The sequence below is a fragment of the Lissotriton vulgaris genome, chromosome 8 (assembly GCF_964263255.1).
Source record: "Lissotriton vulgaris chromosome 8, aLisVul1.2, whole genome shotgun sequence".
Lineage (NCBI taxonomy): Eukaryota > Metazoa > Chordata > Amphibia > Caudata > Salamandridae > Lissotriton > Lissotriton vulgaris.
The window spans coordinates 1,457,440,943-1,457,464,988 of NC_141696.1; positions in this window are offsets into that span (position 1 = coordinate 1,457,440,943).

Below are 24,046 nucleotides of genomic sequence, written 5' to 3' on the forward strand. Positions count from 1 at the left end.
CAGGATGATGTATTTTACTATGGTTGCCAATGTACCCCACTGGCACTCAATTTTATGGCACCATGAATCTTGATCCTGATTAACTGCTTATTGGCAGGTTATTTATGCTGTGTAAACTGTGCAAGACAGTTGCAGCCCTCTTTAAACAACACTAATGGTATGTCTGGGTTTGCTGCCAGTGAGAGAGCGAGACAGAATATTGAGATTATATGATTGTGAATGTAGTGAGTCAGGGCTCTATGTGCGTTGGGTGCTCAGCAAAACTGACTTTAAAATGGGCGCCAACAAGGCCCTATCTTTCTGATCTTTAACTTTACAAGCAAACACAATGATTTCTTTCTTAACAATGAGTAAATCAAACCTTGAAGCAACCAATTCAATGAAGCATTCACTTTTAGTTTCACACATTTTACTTCACGTTGAACTGTGTAAATGTACCTATTTCCTAGGAGCGTTTTCTTCACCTAAGTGCTGTGTTTCTGTATTTTTGTTTTTCATGGGATATATTAAAAGCCTGTACTGCAAACTGAGTTGTCTCTGGTAGTCGGGTGATTTCAGAAAGTGGATGGGTGTCCATGATAGTGTGACAGAGAGTTGAGGATAAATGCAGTGTGAGGTTCTGAGACTGCCATTATTTGGGCCATACATTTTTTGGTCTCTTCAAGACATTTTGTTTACAGTTACTAGGGTTGGAGCCTTCCCATTAATTAACATTGGTGGGCTTCAAAGCCCCTCCCAATTGCTTGCTTTCTGCTGGTCAGTTCTGCAGTCCGCACTTCCCTCTTCTCGCAATGTGACCCTCCCCTGGAGCATGGCCCAAGTACTTGTGTCCTTGCACTGCTCACACTTTTGGGGCTGTTTTTTACTTTTTGTTGAGCCACTCTACAGAGTATATCTTTCCTAGCTGACTTTTTTGTTTGTTGGTTGTGTTAGGCTTTCCAGCTTGACTTTGTTTCTCCCGTAAGTATGCATTATCTGTAAACAGACCTTTACATATTGTTCTTATCCTGTCTCATTTGCTGTACATCCAAAGACAGAGGTCAAATAACACAGAGGCTTTGTACTCTGAGAGAACTCATTGTTTACTTTTCTTCTGCTGACTTCAACGCGAGAGAAGTCATGTGTCAATCTTTCTATTGAGTTCCTATGCAAGAGAATAGGCTGTATGATGGTATCTTTTCTAGCACACAACTGTGCGGATATTTCAGAATACATGAGAATGAGAACAATAGAAATTAAGTACTTTTTTGTAATTCTGAAGGGTGGTGAAAACAAATGTTTCAATACATTATCATTTGTGTGCAGCAAAACCATATGTCTGTGCAAATGTAATGCCCATTTTCAATTTTCAATTGAAGATGTGCATCTGTAATGGAAGTGAGCTATCACACCATGCATAGTCCACACTACGTTTCTCTACTTTACAACACTCTCTACCAAAATCTACAGCACTTCACTCTATAACACTCCATTATGTGCCATGCCACGCCACTCCATTCCATGACACTCCACTGTACGACACTCTACGACAGGGCTCGTTACTTCACTCTACACCACTCCACTTTACACCCCTCCACTCCATTCTGCCCCACTCAACTTCACTGTACACCAACTCAATTTACCTCAGTCCACTTCACTACAGTCTACCGCACTCGACTGCAATCTACCATTCCTATCTAGCATACTCTCATCCACCCAATCTACTCGAATCCACTCAATCTACTTCACTCCACTGTTCTCCACTTCACCCTAATCTACTAATCTACTCCACAGCACTCTTTTACACTCCAGTCTACCCAACTCTTCTCCACTCCAGTCTATCCCACGTTTCTCCTGTTTAGTCTATCACACTCTACTCCACTGAATCTACCTAGTCTATACCACTCCAATCTACCCTATACCACTCTACCCTACTCCATTTTATCCCAATCCCTCACTCCACTCTACCCTACTCCAGTCCACCCAAATGACCACACTCCATTCTACCCTACTCCAATCTACCTAATCTACCCAATGTACTACACTCCAATCTAGCTCATGCAACTCTACTCCACTCTCCCCCAACATACCATGCTCCACTCTACTCCAATCTGCCTCACTCTACTTCAATGTACACCACTTCAATCTACCACACTACACTCCAATCTAACCCACTCCACCCCAATTTTCCCAACTCCAATCTAGCCCAATCTACTCCTCTACAATCTACTTTACTTCAATCTACCGTACTTCACCCCACTCCATTCCACACCACTCCAACCTACTCTACACCAAACCACCCCACTCCAATCTACCCCTGTCTACCCCACTCCACTGCATTGCATTCTACCCTACTAATCTGCCCAAGCTACCCTACTCCAAATACCCCTCTTCACTTCAATCTCCAACCTCCAAATACCCCACTCCCTCCAATCTGCTCCACTCCATCCACCCCACTTCAATCTAACCCAATCACCTACTCCACTTTTCTAAATCTACTCCATTCTAATCTATCCCAATATACCTTGCTCCACTCTACCCCAATGTACCCCGATCTACCGAACTCCTATCTAACGCAATCTATCCAAACTAGCCTTATCTACCCCAATCTATCCACATTCACCCCACTGCACTCCAATCTACCCACCCCATTCTACTCCAATCTACCCCACTCTACTCCAATCTACCCCACTCCACTACAATCTACCTGACCCCACTCTCCTCTACCCCACTCCACTCCAACCTACCTCTCTCTTCTAAATCTACTGTCTCTTCACCAGTACAGTCTACCCAAATCTACCCGTTTTGTCTGCCTCACTCAATCCCAATGTACCCCACTTCAATCTACTCCACTCTACCCTACTACACTCTACCCTAATCAACCCTACTTTATTGTAAACCAGTCAACTCCACTTCCTGCTACCTCAGTCTGTTGTAAATGAATCTAGGACCCTAGTGTAATTTTCCCGATTCATGTCCTTATATAGGTATACTTTATCATATTCTTATATAGGCATAGGAATCACTACCATATTTGGTCCAAGCCATACAGCCCAAATACGGCATGGCTACTTCCACTAAGTTCCGAGAATACACAACAATTTCTTGGAAAAACCTGCTTTCAGCAGCTTGGGACTTCCCCCTCCTTGAATATTAAGTTCTCTGAGAACTCCTGGCGTTTTCCAAGAATTTTGCCTTTGAGTGACGTTATTAAGTCCAAACATGCGTCAAACTCGGCACCTTCAAAGTATAAATATGCCTAGCTTTGCCCAGACAAACACACGGTGGTTTGGAGCAGATCGACCATCTACTTGCCCAACGCCCTGCAGCAGCAAGTGCCGAAGGATGCCGACCCTCCAACTGACACACTAAGAGAGACGCTGTCTTTTCTCTGGCCGAGAAATCCAGCACTAGTGTTTCTTGGCTTACCCTTGCGGGTATCTGGGAAATCGAGTCCTGAGAGAGAGATACAAGACCTCCTTCATTCTAAAACCAAGGTACAGAGCTGATTAGACCTCTTAAATTCTTGGAATAGATTCCTGGCAGGGTACTACTAAACGTAGGCTACTCCTCACTTACTTGTTCCCTCGTACTAGACTTAGGTTAGGTACACCAGGGTAGGCGTATTTAAGAAGCACCAGTTGAGAACTTTTAGTCATCATTTTATCACTGTATGTATTTTATACATTTTATGCACTTTATGGCTTAGAAACCATATCATGCTTTTACAGTACTACTTTATAATACTGTTCGTATTATATGCCTTGTACTTTATAACCAGTATTACGATTGTAGCAGTTCATTTCCAATGCTTGAGAAAGAAGACTGTTAAATAAATACTTTTATTGAAAACGTCCGTCTCTCTATTTCTCTGAATCTCTGGTGAAACAAAGCATGCACGATTGACTGAGTAAAATAGTTATCTATTGTTTCCGCGACTCTAGAGATTTGATTTCTTATTCTTGGGAAACAAAGTTGTCATGTTTATTCGGTTGTCAGAAACTAATCCCTTCTTGTAAATTTGAGAAAGTGTCTAGTGATCTCTGAGCTAGCTGACACTCACTATTAAGTTGAATATATTCGGTAGAGACCTAGTCTACTTCAGTCCTACGTCTAAACTACAGTATATATTATTCCAATGCGCAGAGCCTATTGGGAATATAGGAACGACACTATATGGGGCCCAACGTTTGGTAAGGCTATAATTTAACGCTAGATACTAGAGTAACTCAGTCGTGCTTTTCACACAGACTCGTTTTTCCCGTAAAATACTCCAATAGACGTCTGGAGTGGGTAAAAGGTTAATAACCGCCAGAACTAAGTAGGACGAGAATCCTATATATTAGTTTTTTGGTTTGTTCAACGTTGAAGGATACAGTGTTCCAAAATGTTGTGCACCTAATCTTTGTTTCCTGGAAACTTTGCTCTGCAAAAAACTTTCAGTCGACAAAATGTTGGAAAGTGACGATGAAAGGGATAGAGCTGCAGCAGCAGCTCAGGCGGTCTTAGATGACACAAATCTCCAACAAAATGAGCCGGATGCAATAATCACCCCGGCAAATGTAAGAAAAACCATAACTATAAAACTTATAGAAAATGGGGTATCATCAAGAGGTGGTAAAGTAATCTTTGTTATAGAGGCACATGAATATCAGCAGATAGAGGTATTCTATTCATGGATTCTATTTCCTGCAGCAAATGCAGTAACCCACGAGTTCCACTACTACAAATTAGAGGAACCTCCAGTGGAATACGTTCCTTTCGAGGACGTTGAAATTCCATTAACTTACCAGGAGCATCAGCTCTGGTTTAAAGGCGCCCTACAACATCAAAATCACATTACCTGGTAGACCAGGAGCAACATGGCCGGTACTAGCCAGCTACACACCACATCCTGACATTAACTGAATGATAGGTCCAGAACTGTTAGCTCAGCTGAAACAATTAATTAAAATACACAGACAATTGACTCAATATGTCATGCGGACTTTAACGGTCCAACCAGCTATGAAAATTCCTCAGCACACCCCTCATCAGGGGAACAAAAATAAAATAACACCACAGACTATACAATCAGTCATTGCCAAATTACCCGCAAAGATCCGTTCTGGTTAGCTCAAAAAATTACTTAAATAGAGGCAGTATTTCCTGATTGTACACCTCATGAGAAACACAGAATTCTGACAATTTGTTTACCAATGGGGATAGCACCACATGTGGACGGCTGTGACACTTGGGGTATAGTCTTTGCTTCAATCTACACAAAAACACATGGTGTACCGTCCATGTCATTGTAATGTTATGTTATGTTATTAAATTATTTATTAAGCGCACTAACACTGATTAGTTTCTTGGCGCTGAGTTTGACAGTAACACAACAGAGGTAAAAGAATAGGATTTAAAAAGCTTGTCTGAAAAGCCATGTCTTCAGTGCTTTCCGAAAAGGTAGAAGATCTTGACAGGGCCGAATTTCCAGTGGCAAGGTATTCCATAGGCGGAGGGCAAGTGCTGCAAACCTACGTCCACCAGAACGTTTAAGCTTGAACGGAGGGATCTGAAGAAGGCCTAGGTGGAGTAAGCAAAGGTTGCGGGGTGAACATATCTGGTGATTATTTGGTTAATGAATTTGGGGCTTTTGCCATGCAGTGATTTAAAAATCATGCAGCCTGCCTTGAAGGCACAGCGTTGTATGATCGGGAGCCAGTGCAGTTTAGTAAGAAGGGGGGTCGCTGCTTGCCACCTTGGTTGCTTCAGTATCATCCTGGCAGCATAGTTCTGTACCATCTGGAGACGCTTGAGTAGAAAGACTGGGAGACCCAAATAGATGGCGTTCACGTAATCCAGATGGGACAGAACAGTGGCGATCACAACCTGGGTAGTGGCCTCTAGCGTTAGTAATTGCCGAACCTTCCTGATTTTTTTTAGCTGATAGAAACACTTGGAAACCACCTGGCCCACTTGTGCCTTTAATGAAAGGTCACTGTCCACGATGACTCCCAGCGTTTTAGCCGATGGTGATGGTTGTGGGGCTTGACCCAGGTCTAAGGGCCAGTATTGAGGGCCCCAGTGTTTAGCGCTGTCCCCAGTCAATACCAGTTCTGTTTTCCCCGGGTTCAATTTCAGTTGATTTTGGTCCATCCAGGATTTAATAAACCTCATGGTTGACTGGAAGTGACTGACGGATTTTCCAGAGTTATCAATGGTGAAGAGTAATTGCAGATCATCTGCGTAGTTAAAGACTCTCACCTGTTTGTCCCTCAACGTTTGTATCAGGGGGAGTATATATATATTGAAGAGGTGAGGTGACAAGGAGGAACCCTGTGGCACTCCGCATGGGGTAAGTTGTTTAACGCCAGTTAGGTCCCCCAGGCGTACCGCTTGTGAGCAGTCCTCCAAGGAGGATCTCAACCAACAGGCCGCGGTGCCCTGTATGCCGGCCTGTCCGACACGGTCGACCAAGATGTTGTGGTCAACCGTGTCGAACGCGGCCGACAGATCCAGGAGCACCAGTGCCTGGGGAGAGCGTCTGTCTGCGCAATCTCGGAGAGTGTCCAACACCGCAGTGACTACTGCCTCCGTAGAGTGCGCAGGCCGAAATCCAGTCTGATGGGGGTCAAAGCAGGAGGACTCCTCCAGAAAGTTGGAACAAATTTTCGCCACGTGTGCCTCTAAAATTTTTGCCAGGTAAGGCAACAAGGAGATGGGCCTGTAGTTTGCCTTACATGCTGGGTCAGCCCCAGGTTTTTTCAATAGGGGTATGACCGTTGCTTCTTTGAAAGCAGACGGGACTATGCCCGACAATAGAGAGCCATTAAGGAGAGCAAGAATAGGGGTAGGGTAGGCGGAGAAGCATTCTTTCAGGGTGCGGGAAGGGCAGATATCTAATGGGGAGCCAGATTTAACTCTCGTCAGTAGCTCCGAAAGCTGGTCCTGAGTTATGGGTAAAAAGTTGGTGAGAGTGGCAGAACCGGTCTTGATTGCCATGCCAGTCCATGGCGGTGATACCAGATGTTCTGAGGCAGATTCAAAATGAATACCGTCCAGAACCGGCCTTAAATCTAGGTATGAAATTACTAAAAGATTTCAAACAGGTCTCGGCTATACTATTAGCTAACATTAGGGGTGAAGCAGCATCCGTGGCAATCCGTCAAAAGTTAAAAGAACCAGATACAACAGACCAACCATATGAGCTTGCTAGAATTATTGAAAAATCTTATGAAGAATTAGGAAGAGATAGTTTGGGTGGGAAACCAGTAAAACCTGAATTAACAGAAAATCATGAAAAGGTATTTATAAAAAATTATCTCACTACTCCTAAAAAGAAGTGGGAAAAGACTAAACAGACTCTCCCTAGAGAGAAACGTTCTCAGTCCAGAGGAAAATCTCCCCAAATGGGAGGTAGGTCTCCCCAACGGGAGCCCTCTGAAAAAAGGTATAACCTTAGGAATAGGGATAATTTGAAAAAAACGGACAGATATCAAGATAATGATACACGTCTCTCTAGATCTTTTCAGACTTCCTCGCAGAAATCAGAAAGAAGAGGACGGTCAGAACACAAGGAAGAACACGTCAAGTCCAAAGACAAAGAACCCGTTCACCAAAGTAAAAAAGGTCAATTTTCCAAAAAGAAGGTAGTAAGCATAAAGATCAGACATGCCGAGGATCTTGAGGACACAACTCAAGAACGGGGAATGGGCTCAAACAATGCTAGACAGCGCAGCTGAAGTCACCATAGTTCGCAGGATCCTGAAGGATCATCTGGAGACAGTGGACTTGAATGAATTCATTCAAATTGAAACTGCAGACACCAGGGTTAGTGTACCCCACAAGTTATATGAAGTAACACCCCGGATGGAGGGGGACATAACTAGAAAAATAAGAGCACTCTTTTTTTGGAGAAGCTCCCTAAGGGCTATGACATTCTTCTAGCTGAACAAGACTGGCCATCTGAATTTGTCAGGGAGTGCCCACATGGTGAAGAGATAATTATGCCAGCCTTCTCAAATCATATTCCAATTCACACAAAAAAACACTTATGCCAGAAAATGGGCAGTGGCTCAAGCTCCAGCATTATATAAAAATCATGTAGGATGGGATGAGGATTCTCCTCACCATAAAATCCAGTTAAAAAATCAACCTGCTGCACAAAGGCAGTACCCAGTTAAGCAAGAAGCTAAAAAACAAGTCATGGAGACTTTAAATCAACTTGAATACCAAGGGGTGATTGAAACATGCACCTCGTCAATGAACAATCCTTTATTTCCTGTCTCCAAACCAGACAATTCATATTGTATAGTTTTGGATTACAGACATTTAAACTCTTGTTGCAAAACTTTTGCAGTACAAAATGCACACATGCAGCACTGATGAATAACATAGTGCACAAAAAATACAAAACCACATTAGATATTTCAAATGGGTTTATCTGTCAAAACATTGCACCTGAAAGCCGGCATCTGACCGCTTTCTCAATTATGGGGACACAGCGGCAATTTTGCCATCTCCCCCAAGGATTCAAGAATAGCCCAGGGTTATTTTCAGCCAGGGTAACAGAGTTACTACAAACGTACGATGATGATGTCCAGGCCTGCTCCACGGAATCCGATTGATGCTTATAAATGTCACAAACCCTCTTGTACAAACTCACAGACGTTTTGAGCCATTATGTGAGGGATAAAAAGAACATGGAAGGGAAAGGGAAAGGTCAGCTGGGAAGGGATACACCTGAAACGACAAAACAAACACTTAGAATCACTCCAGTGAAAACAGGCTACTCTCATATGATCTCACTAAAGAACACCTAAGTACCTTATGGTGTGAAAGCAACCAGCTCTGGCGAAACGTCTCCTCAATCACCTCCTGTCATTTTATGTAGCCTATCGGAACACAAACACAGGACAGGGAAAATGCACACCGACAGGAACACATAGGTCTCATAAAACATACCCCTGTATTCGACATACCATGATAAAAGGCAAGAGAGTTGGTTAACGGGATTCTGTTATTCACACAGTTCCTTGCTGGGATAGTAAATGAAATAAGGATTCTCTGGGATTGAAAGATTGACCACGAATTCCTTATTAGCAGAAACGGTAGTGAGTGGGAAGCAAGAACCACCACACTGCGCTCTGTATGTCATAAGGGCATGAACATGAACTGCAACCTTTCCCAGAATGTAACTGTCACATTAAAGTATCACTGTTAGATCCAAATAGCGAGTAACCTCCCCGCTCCAAAAATGATAGCCAGTAAGGTGAAGATAAGAAACAGCCAGTACACGGTAGCGTGTAGTTTTGACCACCACCGTGCTCCGCTGACTGTAAGCCACAACCAAGTCTTAATCCAGAAAGAAAACAAAAGGGAAGAAACCCCTCAAAGCTCTCCTAGAAGTTAACTCACTGCATAGAAGATAGAACGGCAACGTGTGGCTGTTAACCACCGCGCTCCGCTCACTTAGATGAAATGCAACACGGCGAAGCTGAAAAGCCCGCCCGTAAATAGCGAGTCGCTCCTCACTGTTCCGATCCTACCTGGATCAAGGGTCATCAGAAGAATCCGACCTCGCTCAGCCCACGACAGCCAACAACGCGGCTGGAAGCATCTTCAAACAATCTCCGGGAGAAAGCCGGAACCAAAGGAATTACACACAACAGGAAGCGTGTTTGCGTTGTTCCAATACTCCCCCTACACCAGGGAGCCTGGGAGTTGTAGTCTTTAACTCCCGTTCCGATCACAATGTCCTTCCTCCTAGCGGTCCATCCACGTTTGTTCAGTAATGCAGGCGCAACCCGAATTTTCGTGACAGTATGTCCTCCCCCCTAGCGCCTTCTAGGACCAGGACGTAGAGGGAACCTACGATGATATGAACGGACAGCCTCAGGAGCATGGATGTTCTGCACAGGTTCCCAAGAATCGTCCTCAGCCGAGTACCCCTTCCAGGAAACCAGATACCATAACACACCCCTCCTGTATTTGGAGTCCTTGATACTCCGGACCACATACTCAAAACCATCATCACAAGACACAGGAGGAGGCGCACGCCTCCTAGCAACAAAAGCAGGTTTCAATAAGTTGCAATGGAACACTGGATGGATCCTAAGCATACCTGGCAGTTTTAACTTGTAAGCCACCGGATTGATCTGTTTTACGATGACATAAGGACCAAAGTATCTGGGGTGAAAGATACTGCGCAATTTGAAATGGATGTTCCTGGTGGAAAGCCATACCTTATCCCCTACAGCATAGGAAGGACCTGCCCTCCGGTGTTTGTCCTCTCATCTTTTATACTCAGCCTTTGCCCTCTGCAGATGAGCTCTGATCTTTTTGTGCACCGCTTGTATTTTTAGCATTTGCCCCAAAACAGTAGGTTGATCAGCTACCCCCTGCGGAATGCTGATGGGAAGAATTCGGGCGTCAAAACCGTAGGTGGCGCAAAAGGGAGAGACTAACAGTGAACTGTGCCTGGCGTTGTTGTACGCCACTTCGGCCATCCACAACAAGGCGACCCATGAGTCCTGAGCTTCAGCAGCACAGCATCTGAGGTATTTTTTCAGTGTTTGATTAAGTCTTTCTGTTTGCCCATCAGTCTGAGGGTGGAAACTAGTGGAGAGAGAAGACTGGATCTGCATGGCCTTGCACCAGGCCTTCCAGAACCTGGAGATGAATTGGGGATCCCTATCCGAGACAATTACCTCGGGTACCCCATGCAAACGAACAACATTGCTTAACAGTAACTGTGCTGTTTGACTGGCGGTGGGGAGATTCACACAGGGAATGAAATGTCCCATTTTGGGGAGACTATCTATTACCACCAGGATAGCCGTTTTGCCTCGATCTGGGGGTAAACCCGTAACGAAGTCAACACTGATGGTCTGCCAAGGTCTTTTTGGTGTGGGTAGAGGCATCAGCAGTCCCTTCCTTTTTCCTGTCTCATTCTTGGCTCGGGCACACTCCTTGCATGCTCCAACCCATGTGGTTACGTCTCCCTTGATGGTCTCCCACCAGAAATGACGTTGCAACAACTGAACTGTTTTGTTCACACCTGAGTGACCTGCCAATAAGGTATCATGACACCATTCAAAAGCCTTCTTTCTTAAAGCTAAACTAGGTAGATACAGTTTACCATCCAGAAAAGGTAACCCTTGTTTCAAAGTGCGACCACTTCCCCTAATAGCCCAAGTCACCCATGCATCTTGAGCCTTTGATTGGCGAACCATATCCAAGAAGGTATTTGCCTGAACTATGCAAACCACCTTTCCTGGATCCACTATCGCCACTAAGGATTTTTCACCAAGTACGTTGCCAGCATGAGTCTGCCTGGACAGGGTATCAGCTTTCCTGTTCTCCACCCCAGGTCTGTACGTGAAATTAAAACCGTATTCAGAGAAGAATAACATCCACCTCATCTGTCTCTGAGTGAGGTTCCTTGCTGTTTTCATGTACTGGAAGTTTCTATGATCAGAGAACACGGTGACCGGAAACGCCGCCCCCCACAGATGTTGACGCCATTCCTGGAAGGCTTTCTTTATTGCTAACAGCTCTTTTTCGGCTATGGTATAGTTCGCCTCCGCTGTGCACAGCTTCTTGGACATATAGGCTACGGGATGTAGTTGCCCTGTGGTCTGGTTCCGCTGTGACAGGATAGCCCCTATCGCTATATCTGAAGCATCCAATTCCAACATAAACGGATGCTCAGGTTTAGGATGGGCCAAGATCAATCAATCAATCAATCAGGAGTTTGTTAAAGCGCGACTACTCACCCGTAAGGGTCTCAAGGCACTAGGGGTGGGGGGGAGTGTGGGGGGGTGCAGGTTCCATTCCATCAAGGAGGGGGTCTGTCGAAGAGCCAGGTTTTGAGGTTTCTTGCGAAGATGGGGAGCGATGTTATCTGTCTGAGGTGGAGATGAAGGGCGTTCCATGCTTTGGCCGCGAGGAAGGAGAAGGAGCGGCCTCCCGATCTGGTCTTTCTGGTGCGGGGGACCACGGCGTAGGAAAGCTGGGCTATTCGTAGGGTCCTTTGGGGTGCGTGGAATTTGAGTCGGCTGTTCAGGTATGCTGGTCCGGTGCCATGGAGGGCCTTGTGTGCGTGGGTGAGCATCTTAAAGGTGATTCTCGCCTCGACGGGGAGCCAGTGGAGTGTGCGCAGGTGCTGGGAGATGTGGCAGTGTTTTGGCAGGTTGAGGACCAGTCTTGCGGCGGCGTTCTGGATGTTCTGTAGCTTGCGGATGAGGTTTTTGTTTATTCCGGAATAGAGTGCGTTGCCGTAGTTGAGTCTGCTGGTGACCAGGGCGTGAGTGACTGTCTTTCGGTGTTCGAGGGGGATCCATTTGAAGGTCTTACGAAGGAGGCGGAGGGTGTGGAAGCAGGAAGATGAGACAGAGTTGATCTGGCGGTCCATTTTCAGCTCGGAGTCCAGGATGATTCCCAGGTTGCGTGCGTGGTCTGTGGGGGTTGGCGGGTTTCCGAGGGCGGTGGGCCACCAGGTGTCGCTCCAGGCGTCAGGGTTTGGGCCCATGATGAGTACTTCTGTTTTGTTGGTGTTTAGTTGAAGGCAGCTGTTTTTCATCCATTTGGCGACGGCTTCCATGCCTTCTCGAAAGTTGCGTCTGGCGGTGTTGGGCTCGTTGGATAGGGAGAGGATGAGCTGGGTGTCGTCTGCATATGACACGATGTTGAGTCCGTAGGTTCTGACGATGGGGGCAAGTGGAGCCATGTAGACGTTGAAGAGCGTCAGGCTGAGGGAGGAGCCCTGGGGGACTCCGCAGGTGATCGGTGTGGGGTCCGAGAGGAAAGGGGGGAGTCTGACCCGCTGCGTCCTGCCGGAGAGGAAGGAGCAGATCCAGTCGAGGGCCTTGTCCTGGATTCCTGCATCGTAGAGTCTGCGTATTAGGGTGCGGTGGGACACTGTGTCGAACGCCGCTGATAGGTCGAGGAGGATGAGGGCTACTGTTTCTCCTTTGTCCAGTAAGGTGCGGATGTCGTCTGTTGCGGCGAGGAGGGCGGTTTCCGTACTGTGGTTTTGTCTGAAGCCGGATTGGGAGGAGTCGAGGATGTTGTGTTCTTCAATGAATGTGGCGAGTTGGCTGTTGATGGCTTTCTCGATGACTTTCGCTGGGAACGGGAGCAGGGAGATGGGTCTGTAGTTTTTGAGGTCGGTGGGGTCCGCTGAGGGTTTCTTAAGGAGGGGGTTGACCTCGGCGTGTTTCCAGTCGTCGGGGAACGAGGCGGTTGCCAGGGAGCGGTTGATGGTTTGGCGGAGCATGGGTGCAATGGTGTTGGCGGCTCTGTTGAAGATGTGGTGGGGGCAGGGGTCCGTGGGGGCCCCTGAGTGGATTGACTTCATTGTCTTCAGTGTGTCTTCGGTGGTGAGGGCTGTCCAGTCATCAATCGCTGGTTTCCGGGTGTCGGGGGTGGTTGGTGAGGGATCAGTGTGTTGGTTGTCTACGTCGAAGTTGTCGTAGATGCTCTTGATTTTGTGGTGGAAAAAGATGCTGAGTTTGTCGCAGAGGTCTTGTGAGGGAGGGATGTCGGTAGACTCGCTGGTGGGTTGGGCGGGCTCCTTGATGATGCTGAAGAGTTCCTTGCTGTTGTGTGCGTGGGTGGAGATTCTGTCTTCAATCGCTTTTTTCCTCGTTTCTCTGATGAGTTGATGGTGGGCGTTGGTGGCGGCTCTGAAGTTGTTGTGGGCTTCTGTGGATTTGGTGTTTCTCCAGGCCTTTTCAAGGCGGCGGCATGTGCGCCTGGACTCTCGAAGTTTGGTGGTAAACCATCTGGCTTTCTTGGCACGGGTATTGTTTTTCTTGAGGGGGGCTATGGTGTTGGTGCTGTCCGAGATCCATCTATGCAGGGTTCGGGCTGCGGTGTTGGGGTCGTCGTTTTCCGCGATGGTTGGGGTGGAGTTGTTGAGTGAGGAGGTGAGCTGGTCATCGGTGATTTTGGTCCAGTTTCTTTGTGGAAGCAGGTGCTGGTGTCTGTGGATGGTGGGTGTTCTGAAGGTGAAGTGGACGCAACGATGGTCGGTCCATGGGAGTTTGGTGGTGTGGCTGAAGGTGATGGAGTTTCCTGTAGTGAAGAGGGGGTCGAGGGTGTGTCCTGCTGAGTGCGTGGGCTCGGTCACGATCTGGCGGAGTTCAATGTTGTGGAGGTTGTCCAGGAGGGATGTGGTGTTGGGGTCCAGTTGATTGTCGAGGTGGAAGTTGAGGTCTCCCAGCAGGGTGTAGTTGGTGGATGCGATGGCCTGCGGGGAGATAATGTCCGTGATGAAGTTGGAGAAGGGTCCGCGGGGTCCAGGGGGTCGGTAGATGAGGGTTCCTCGGAGGGCGGCGGTGGGGCTGGCCAGTATCTTGAAGTGAAGGTGTTCCATCAGTTCTGTGGACTCGTCAGGGAGTGTGCTCAGGCGGAGGCTGGATTTGTGGACGATGGTGATTCCTCCTCCTGGGTGGATGGGGCGGTCCTTCCTGGAGATCTTGTATCCTTGGGGGATGGCGATGGCGATGTCCGGACCCGAGGTGGTGTTGGTCCAGGTTTCGGTGAAGAATGCTACGTCTGGGGTGGTGCTGTTGAGGAGGTCCCAGATTTCTGTTGCGTGTTTGTGGAGGGATCGGACGTTGAGGAGGATGCATTGCAGGGTCTTCGGTTCGGTTGTGTTCTTGTGGGCGGGTTGTGCTGGATCCGTGTTCTTGGTGGTGCTGCAGGTATGCCGGCAGCGGTGACAGCTGAAGGGTCCATGGGTGTCGGCTGGTGATGCTAGCTTGCAGTTGTTGTTGCAGCCTGGGTTGAGTGGGTGGAGTGCTGCTAGGTCGTAGCGTTGGCGGGGCGGAGGTCCAGGGTTCCTGGTGCTGGTTGCGGACGGGTCGCAGACGGGCGCAGATGTGCTTGCCTTTGACGCGCCTTCGGTGCACCAGTGGCGCGCCCGCAGCCCGCCATTAAGTAGGGGTCGGGGAGAGCTGGACAGCTGGGAGGCGGGGAGGGGAGCTGGATTGGGCCGGTCGTGCTGGGGGGGGGAGGGGCCGCGGGGGCAGCAGCGGCGGGGAAAGGTAAAGGGAGGAAAGAAGGGATTAAGAAAAAAGGGAAAATAAGCAGAAATAAGGCACAAAAGAGCAGAGATGCAGAAAAGAGCAGAAAGGTGAAAGATAGAAAGGGTAAAAAAATGAGTGAAAACGAGATCGGGCGGTGGTAAAGGCTTCTTTCAGAGTCACAAAAGCATCATCCGCTTCTTTAGACCAAAGAAAAGCAACTCCTTTTCTGAGTAGTTTAGACAGAGGTGACGCTACCTGGGAAAACTGCGAAATAAACCTACGGTAGTAGTTCGCGAATCCCAGGAAGCTCTGGACGTCTTTTACACTGGAGGGAATCGGCCACCCTTGGACCGCCTGCACTTTTCTCTCCGACATTTGCAACCCAGTAGGACTCAGAATCACCCCCAGGAATTCCACCTCAGTCACACTGAATTCGCATTTACTCAGCTTACAATAGAGTTTGTTTTCCCACAACCTCTGTAAAACCTGAGAGACATCGTGCCTGTGGATCTCGGTTTTCTCTGAGTTAATGAGAATGTCGTCGATGTAGACGACCGCACATATATCCACAAACTCCTTCAAGACATAGTTAAGAAAATACTGAAATGCCGCCAGGGCGTTACACAGCCCAAACGGCATCACAGTATATTCATACAATCCGTAGCGAGTCTTTAAGGCAGTCTTCCACTCGTCCCCTTCTCTAACACGCACCAAATGGTATGCACCCCTTAAGTCCAAGCGGGAATATATATTTGGGCATCCCTCACTTGATCCAATAGGACCGAAATGAGGGGCAAAGGGTATCGGTTTTGTACCGTGTTCTTGTTTAGTACCCGGTAGTCCACACAGATTCTCAATTCCCCATTTGCTTTTTTGATAAAAAACAAAGGAGAGTCTGCGGGGGATCTAGAGGGTCTGATGAACCCAATATCAACATAATGATCAAGGTATTCTTTTAGGTGCGCAGTCTCAGGTACCAACAATGCGTAAACACGACAAGACGGTAGTGTGGCTCCCTCCACTAGATCTATGCGACAATCATATATCCGGTGTGGGGGAAGCTGTTCTGCCTGGCTTTCGCTAAAGACATCCTCGAAACGCTTATATTCAAAGGGTAGGATAACCTTTTTCTCCGCTGCAGTAGCCACTACCACAGGAAGAAATAAGGCAGCGGCTTGTGTGTCTTGAAAGCGTTCAGATGCTCCTTGCATTCCTCTGACAAGAACCGGACCTCTTTTGTTTTCCAATCAATCAACGGGTTGTGATGGCTTAGCCAAGGCATCCCCAGAATGACCTCATATTGTGGGCCCTCTATAATGTTTATTGTTAGTTCCTCTCTATGCAATCCCTCTGTTCCCTTAAAGGACAACACCACCACGTCAGTCTGTTCGGTAATGAGGCCAGATATCAGAGGTTTCCCGTCCACGGCCCATACCTCCTCAGGGGTGTCTCTAGTTACTCTGTCCAAGGACAAAGAGGATACTAAACTGCTATCTATAAAATTCCCTGTGGCCCCTGAGTCGATCATGACCTTGACCTGATGTATTTGCAACTGACTCTCTTAGCTCATGGGGAGAACAATATGTGTCTCAGAATCCTGCAAAGCCAGGACTGTTAGCGAAGGAATCTTCAAATGCCTGGACTCCCTATGTTGTTTCTGTGGGCTCTCTGTCACTGCCTCGGATGCCCCTATAACAGAGACTTCTATTCTTTTGCTTTTGTTCCATACCCCAGAAGTCTTCGGTTTGGTGGGGCACTCTTTAACATAATGGCCCTTTTTCCCACAGTAAAGACACAACCCCAGGGCTCAACAGTTCTCTTTTTTCTTTCCTAGACAAGGGCGCTTTTACTGCTCCAATCTCCATGGGTTCTGAGCTCGATTCTGAGGAAGGCAAGATTCTCCGAGGAGCCGTTTCAGACCCAAAAGAAACTCTGTCCCACCTTCTCTGTCCTCCTCTTTGGCTTTGTCTGCCATCTAATCGCAAGGTTAGATTGATCATATGTGTGCAAGTAACCGGTTGAGGGTCTATCTGAGCAATGATGTCTTTTAGTCCGTCCCTCAACCCTTGGTAAAAAAGCGACATCCTCTTTTCCTCTGGCCATGAAGTCTCTGCCACTAGTCTGTTGAAATCAGTCAAGTATGACACTAAATCCCTCCTACCCTGTCTAAGGGTGAGTAATTCTCTGTCTGCGCTAAAAGTAGTAGCGCATCTATCAAAAACTCTCTCAAACTCAGCACGGAAGGCTGGCCAATCTGATAAAATAGCGTCATTATTTCTTACCAGAGGCACTGCCCAATTGGCAGCATCCCCGATCAAATAGGAAATGGCAAAAGCCACCCTCGAGTGATGGTTTGGAAAAGAGGCCGGTTTGCAGGAGAAATGAAGCATGATCTGAGTCAAAAATACCTGCGTTTTAGTAGGATCACCTGAATAACGCTCTGGACTAACCAAAATAATGGTTGGTGGAACAGTGACCTGCACCTGCGAAGGGGATGCATCAAAAGGGTTTCTGCTCAGTCTGTCTACCTTATCCCTCAAAGATGCTGCCTCTGTCTTGGAAGCAGCTAACTCTTGCTGGACCAACACCAAGGCCTGGAGCACGTCCTCCAGAGAAGCCATTATAAGCACAACCGGATTGGGTAGAGCTATATTCGTGGGCGTGTAATTCTGTCCAGGCCTGCTCCACGGAATCCGATTGATGCTTATAAGGGTTCACCTCCAAATGTCACAAACCCTCTTGTACAAACTCACAGAGGTTTTGAGCCATTAGGTGAGGGATAAAAAGAACAGGGAAGGGAAAGGGAAGGGTCAGCTGGGAAGAGATACACCTGAAACGACAAAACAAATACTTAGAATCACTCCAGTGAAAACAGGCTACTCTCATATGATCTCACTAAAGAACACCTAAGTACCTTATGGTATGAAAGCAACCAGCTCTGGCGAAACGTCTCCTCAATCACCTCCTGTCACTTTATGTAGCCTATCGGAACACAAACACAGGTCAGGGAAAATGCACACCCACAGGAACACATAGGTCTCATAAATTATACCCCTGTATTCGACATACCATGACAAAAGGCAAGAGAGTTGGTTAACGGGATTCTGTTATTCACACAGTTCCTTGCTGGGATAGTAAATGAAATAAGGATTCTCTGGGATTGAAAGACTGACCACGAATTCCTTATTAGCAGAAACGGTAGTGCGTGGGAAGCAAGAACCACCACACTCTGCTCTGTATGTCATATGGGCATGAACATGAACTGCAACCTTTCCCAGAATGTAACTGTCACATTAAAGTATCACTGTTAGATCCAAATAGCGAGTAACCTCCCCGCTCCAAAATTGATAGCCAGTAAGGTGAAGATAAGAAACAGCCAGTACACGGTAGCGTGTAGTCTCGACCACCACCGCGCTCCGCGGACTGTAAGCCACAACCAAGTCTTAATCCAGAAAGAAAACAAAAGGGAAGAAACCCCTCAAAGCTCTCCTAGAAGTTAACTCGCTCCATAGAAGATAGAACGGCAACGCGTGGCTGTTAACCACTGCGCTCCGCTCACTTAGATGAAATGCAACGCGGCGAAGCTGAAAAGCCCGCCCGTAAATAGCGAGTCGCTCCTCACTGTTCCGATCCTACCTGGATCAAGTGTCAACGGAAGTATCCGACCTCGCTCAGCCCACGACAGCCGACAACGTGGCTGGAAGCGTCTTCAAACAATCTCCGGGGGAAAGCCGGAACCAAAGGAATTACACGCAACAGGAAGCGTGTTTGTGTTGTTCTAATACTCCCCCTACACCGGGGAGCCTGGGAGTTGTAGTCTTTAACTCCCGTTCCGATCACAATGTCCAGTAATGCAGGCACAACCCGAAATTTCCTGACAGATGAGGCATTATCTTATGTCGATGACATCTATCTTACAGATGACGACTTGGACATACACTTGAAAAGAGTGAACATCATAATGCTTGGGTTCGCATCTGAAGGGTATAAATTCAATTTTAAGAAATCACAAATTGCCCACCTCAACTTCCTATTTCTAGGATATGAGTTATCAAGTGAAGGCAAAAGCCTGGCAACAAACTTTCTAGAAAAATTTGCGCTGCTCCAAACTCCAAAAACACTGAAAAACTTGCAGTCTATTCTAGGTTTCCTGAATTTTGGAAGAACGTACGTTCTGAATTATGCAAAAGGGTTAAACCTCTCTACGAACTAATCAAACCTGATTTCTGCACGTCATTCAAATATTTAGGCATACATGTCACTAGAGACCCAGCAGAATTCGTGGCCAAAAACTTGAAACCCCACCTGTACAAACTTAAACGGGACGTGCATTTTTGGTCGGAACTCCCATTGACATTGTTGGGGCGAGCAGCATTATACAAGATGATGGCCCTGCCCCGTTTTCTTTACGTCCTCGAAAATACGCCCTACTCGGTGAACCCCGGCTTCTTCCAGAAGGTGGCAGCACTAGTATCCAACCTCCTGTGGGGGTACCTCCCCGCCCGTATAGCACAATCAAAACTGCATAGAGGGTGGTATGATGGTGGTATTGCTTTGCCCAATCTAAAATTGTACTACTGGGTGGCACACCTCAAACCCATCAATCAGTGGATCCACACCTCCCAAACCGAGCCAGCCTTCCAGGCGGATAGAACGCAACTAGGCACTGACAGTTTACTAGCCCCATTATATGATCGACGTAAAACACGCACATTAATAGGACCCACCAGCCTTACAGTGGAAATCTGGCATACAGCAACGGCGGCCCTGGGTTGGAAAGGTAGAATTACCAAATTAACCCCGTTATGGGACTCTCAAATCCTCGGCAACATGAGAAACAGCAAGGGCTTCTCACACTGGAACGCAATAGGGATCTCCACGGTGGGCGATCTTTGGGAGAGGGGGGGAGTGATACCCTTCCAGAGACTGCAAGAACTCTATGAACTCAGCGACAGGGAACTTTACAGATATGTTCAAATTCGTCACGCTCTGTTAACAGCCTTGCCCGCGGACACTGATCTGCCTGAGTCTTCCCCCCTGGAAGACCGCCTCCTTACGGATTTTATGGTCGAGCGCGCCACATCCCTTACCTACCGCAAATTACTTAATAATTTACCTGACCCAACATTGCCTCTGAAGGAGAAATGGGAGGGTGACACCTGTGGGATGGACGAGCAGGAATGGAATGAGGCACTAGCCTCTCCTAAGGAAGTGGGCATCTCAGCGCGGCTGCGATTAGTTCAATAAAAAAATGTACACAGAGTATACTACACGAGAACAATGCTACACCGTATTCACCGGATACCACACCCATATTGCCTACATGGGTGCGGGTAGGAAGGTACGTTTTTCCACACCATCTGGGACTGCCCCCGGATACAGGAATATTGGAGACAGGTCCTGCGAACGATATCACAAACACTAGACACATCTCTGTTGGCAGAACCGAAACGGTGCCTCTTAAATGTGTGGGAGCCTACCGATATTTCCAGACATGACCAAATCTGGGGCACAGTGGGGTTGCTTATAGCAAAAAGGGATATTGCACAAAAATGGGGGGTGGCGGAGCTACCAACTAAGTCAGTGTGGTGTCGGAATATGGACAAAGTAATGATAACGGAACGGGCGGTGTACTGCAATCGTGCCTGCCCGGGAAAGTGGAACAAAATTTGGACCAAGTGGAATGTGTATAGGGGAGAGATTTGTGATCCTTTGCCAGAAGATGATCAGGATGATTCAGATGAAGAAGAGGCAGATGGTTAGTCCACCGCACAGATGTGGGGGGGTAGGGTATTGAAGGTGGGATGGAGATGTTCAGTTTTGTTGGGACACAGGGGGACTATGGGTGCACTCTGGGGGTCTCTACTTGGTTGGAAAGTCCGCAATGACGATTACACTGTAACTGGATTAGATAGTGGGCGGGGATGAACTCTGGTGAGGGCCGTCTTGATAAGAAAAACACATGAACACAAATTTGGCGTTTGCGTGACCGGATTGACATTCCTAACGGTTAATTTGTTTTCCTGTTGTTTCGGGGGGGGGGGGGGGGGGAGAAAATTACAAAATTATACCGAAAACCAATGATGCTTGGAAAGACTTATGCTAATGCTGCACCTTTTCCTCAGGACAGCAGTACCATTGTTACTACTACAGTAAAATGTCTATTAAATGCATATTGCTGCCATTTGATCAAAATTGCTATAGCGGCCAGCCCGATGGGTTGTAGGCGTTCCGCTATGTAACTTGTTGGTGCAATAAAGGTTTTTGAAAAAAAAAAAAAACCTGATTTCAAACCAACAAATTGGACTCAAACACACACAGAAATTCTGCGTTCAGTCCAAACAGACATGTTAACTAAAACACAGTTACAGACACGCAGAAACATGCGCAATCTTGTGATCAGAGATGCGGATTCACGTACCTGACCTTAAATGAAGGAGAAACGGTATCAATAGCATACAAATCACACTTGTACACACAAGCTGAAATGAATTTCACTTCTACTGAAAAAATTCTGACAGCGGTTCAAACTGCAGTAGCAAAAGAGAGAGCTCTCGCGCAGGGTAAACACATAATGATCGTTACACCAGTACCTGCCTTAGAGGCAGTGATGAAAGCAAGCATCTCAAATGCTGAAGTTCTACATCCGAGATGGATACAATGGGTTAACTCTCTTGCTGCAACAGACATTGAATACATTTTTGACCCCAGCATGAAAACACAAGAATGTCTCCAATACGAACACGAATGTCCTCTGCCGACCGAAATTCTGCCTCTCGAACATTACGGCTTTAAATATATACAGACGGATCAGCACAGCCCGCAATTGGGGGTAAACAAGCCTATAGTGCTGCGTGCGCGATTGTTAAAGGTCGCTGGCGCCAGGGCAAATTCAGACCTATGGTCACAAAAACTCAATCACTAGGAGACTGTACAGCTCAGTGAGCTGAACTACAGGCTTTTAAGATGGCGCTTGAAAATACCGATCGTGAATTCTCCACACTAATATTGTGAGATTCGTATTACTGCGTACAATCTTACAATGAATACTGTGTTCAGAACGGCTTCAAAGACGCTAAAGGTGGCACAATTAAGCATAAAATGCTTTGGGAACAAGTAGTTCTTTTACAAAAAGAAGTACAAAAGACTCGCGTGATACATACACTGAGTCATCAGAGTGATGGCGTTCACGTTGCAGTTAATTCATTGGCTGACGAGGCCGTGAAGAAAGCTGTACTAACAGCTTCCGTAGCGGCAATCACTCGGTCAAAAACAAAAATAGACAGCGAAATAATGCAAGCTGTCACTGCTTCAATCAAAGACAGTGGTAAGACACTCCCGAAAGGCTTTCCAGTAAAGTATTCATATTTAACTGATGCAAATAATGTTCCTTTTGCTCGAATCCCTGGAGGGGGGATAGGGGAATCCCAAACATGGAACATAGGTTAGGACTAATTGTAGCAGCACATGAAGGGCTAGCATCTACACACGCGGTAGTTTCTGCTACAGTGTCATTATTAAAACAGAGATACTGGTGGCCTCGCATGAGGAAACAAACTAGAAATTATGTTCTAGAATGTGAAATCTGACAGAAAATAAAAGTTTCCACAGTGAAACGTCCTGCACAGACGCCCCTTCTGATATCAGATAAACCACTAGCGTGTGTTTACCTGGACTACTGTGGTTCCTTAACAAGGGATGGCAACTATAAATATATCATGGTCGCAGTGGATTCCTGCACAAGATTTATTTGGTTATGGCCCCAGAGCTCGGCTGACGCCAGAGCTGTTATAAAGGATTTGCGAGTCTTTATCGGCACATATGCAATCGGCACTCTACATTCTGCCAAGGGTCCTGCGTTTAGCTCTCGAGCTTACAAGGAGGCTATGGTTAGCTTGGGCGTTGCATTGCGGTATTCTAGTCCCTTCCATCCTGAGGGTAATGCGGTAGTGGAAAGAAAAAACCGTGACATAAAGCAATCCTTAACAGCTAAGGTATTAGGTTCAGGTGATGGGTGGGTCAAACATTTATTAAGTGTCCAACGTAGTCTTAACAATCTGCCAAGGAATTCTCTGGCGGGAATCACTCCTTATGAATTACTGTTTGGTACTAGAATGATAATCGAAGATCTCGATTGTCAAACTTCACTGCGGGAACAAAAACCCTTTGATGTCAAAGATCGTTTGGCTGTATTACAGGACTTAAATGAAACAAGAAGAAGTCTGAGTAACACAACACAAAGGCCAACAGCCACTGAAGAAAAACCACCTGTCCCAGCAAGATCTTTCTGGATTCCAAAGATTGGGGATCTAGTCAGGGAAAAGATAGCGGTGAAGAAGGAATTTGGGCCTTCTTACAGAAAAGCAGTACCTGTTTTAGCAATCCAAGGAACAAGATCAGTAGTACTACTGCCCCTTGCTGGTAAAAAGGAGAACCGAGTTGTGTCCATCGACCTGGTCAAACCACAACATTTGTTCATAGTGGATAAGTGTGGCTCACTGGTTAGAGGAGGCATACCCTGAAGCAGAGGTCAGACCCGGGACCTGGGTTCAATTCCCGACGCGGCAGGGTCTTGAGCCCAATTGTCCACGGACTCGATAATTCTCGCTTCGGTGCCCACTGTAATCATGGGTTCACCCTCTGCAACTCTGGGCATTAAGCTTGCTTAATCTCCACAACGGCCCCCCTGCGGCGGGATGCCTGGCCTTCACCTTGGGGATGCCCAGTACGGGTTATCTCACAGGGAAAGGCCAGGACGGGTTCCCAATGCAAGCGCCGAGATGCCCAAGGGTAAGTCGAGCGCTATATAAGACCTCACAAAAAAAAAAAAATTGCCAATAAGAAGTAGTAGGCCCAGTGGACTCCCAAGATGTAGCAGAAGACCAATTCTTGCTACTATCCAAGAGGTTCAGACTGAAAGACTTATCACGTTTGATAAACCTGCAGTAAGAAAAGAAGGACTATGCAACAAAGCCATGGAACTCGTGCTTCTTGGGACGCAATTAACAGTTTGTCAAGAAACACCTGTCTACAATGATATAGCCTCTGAT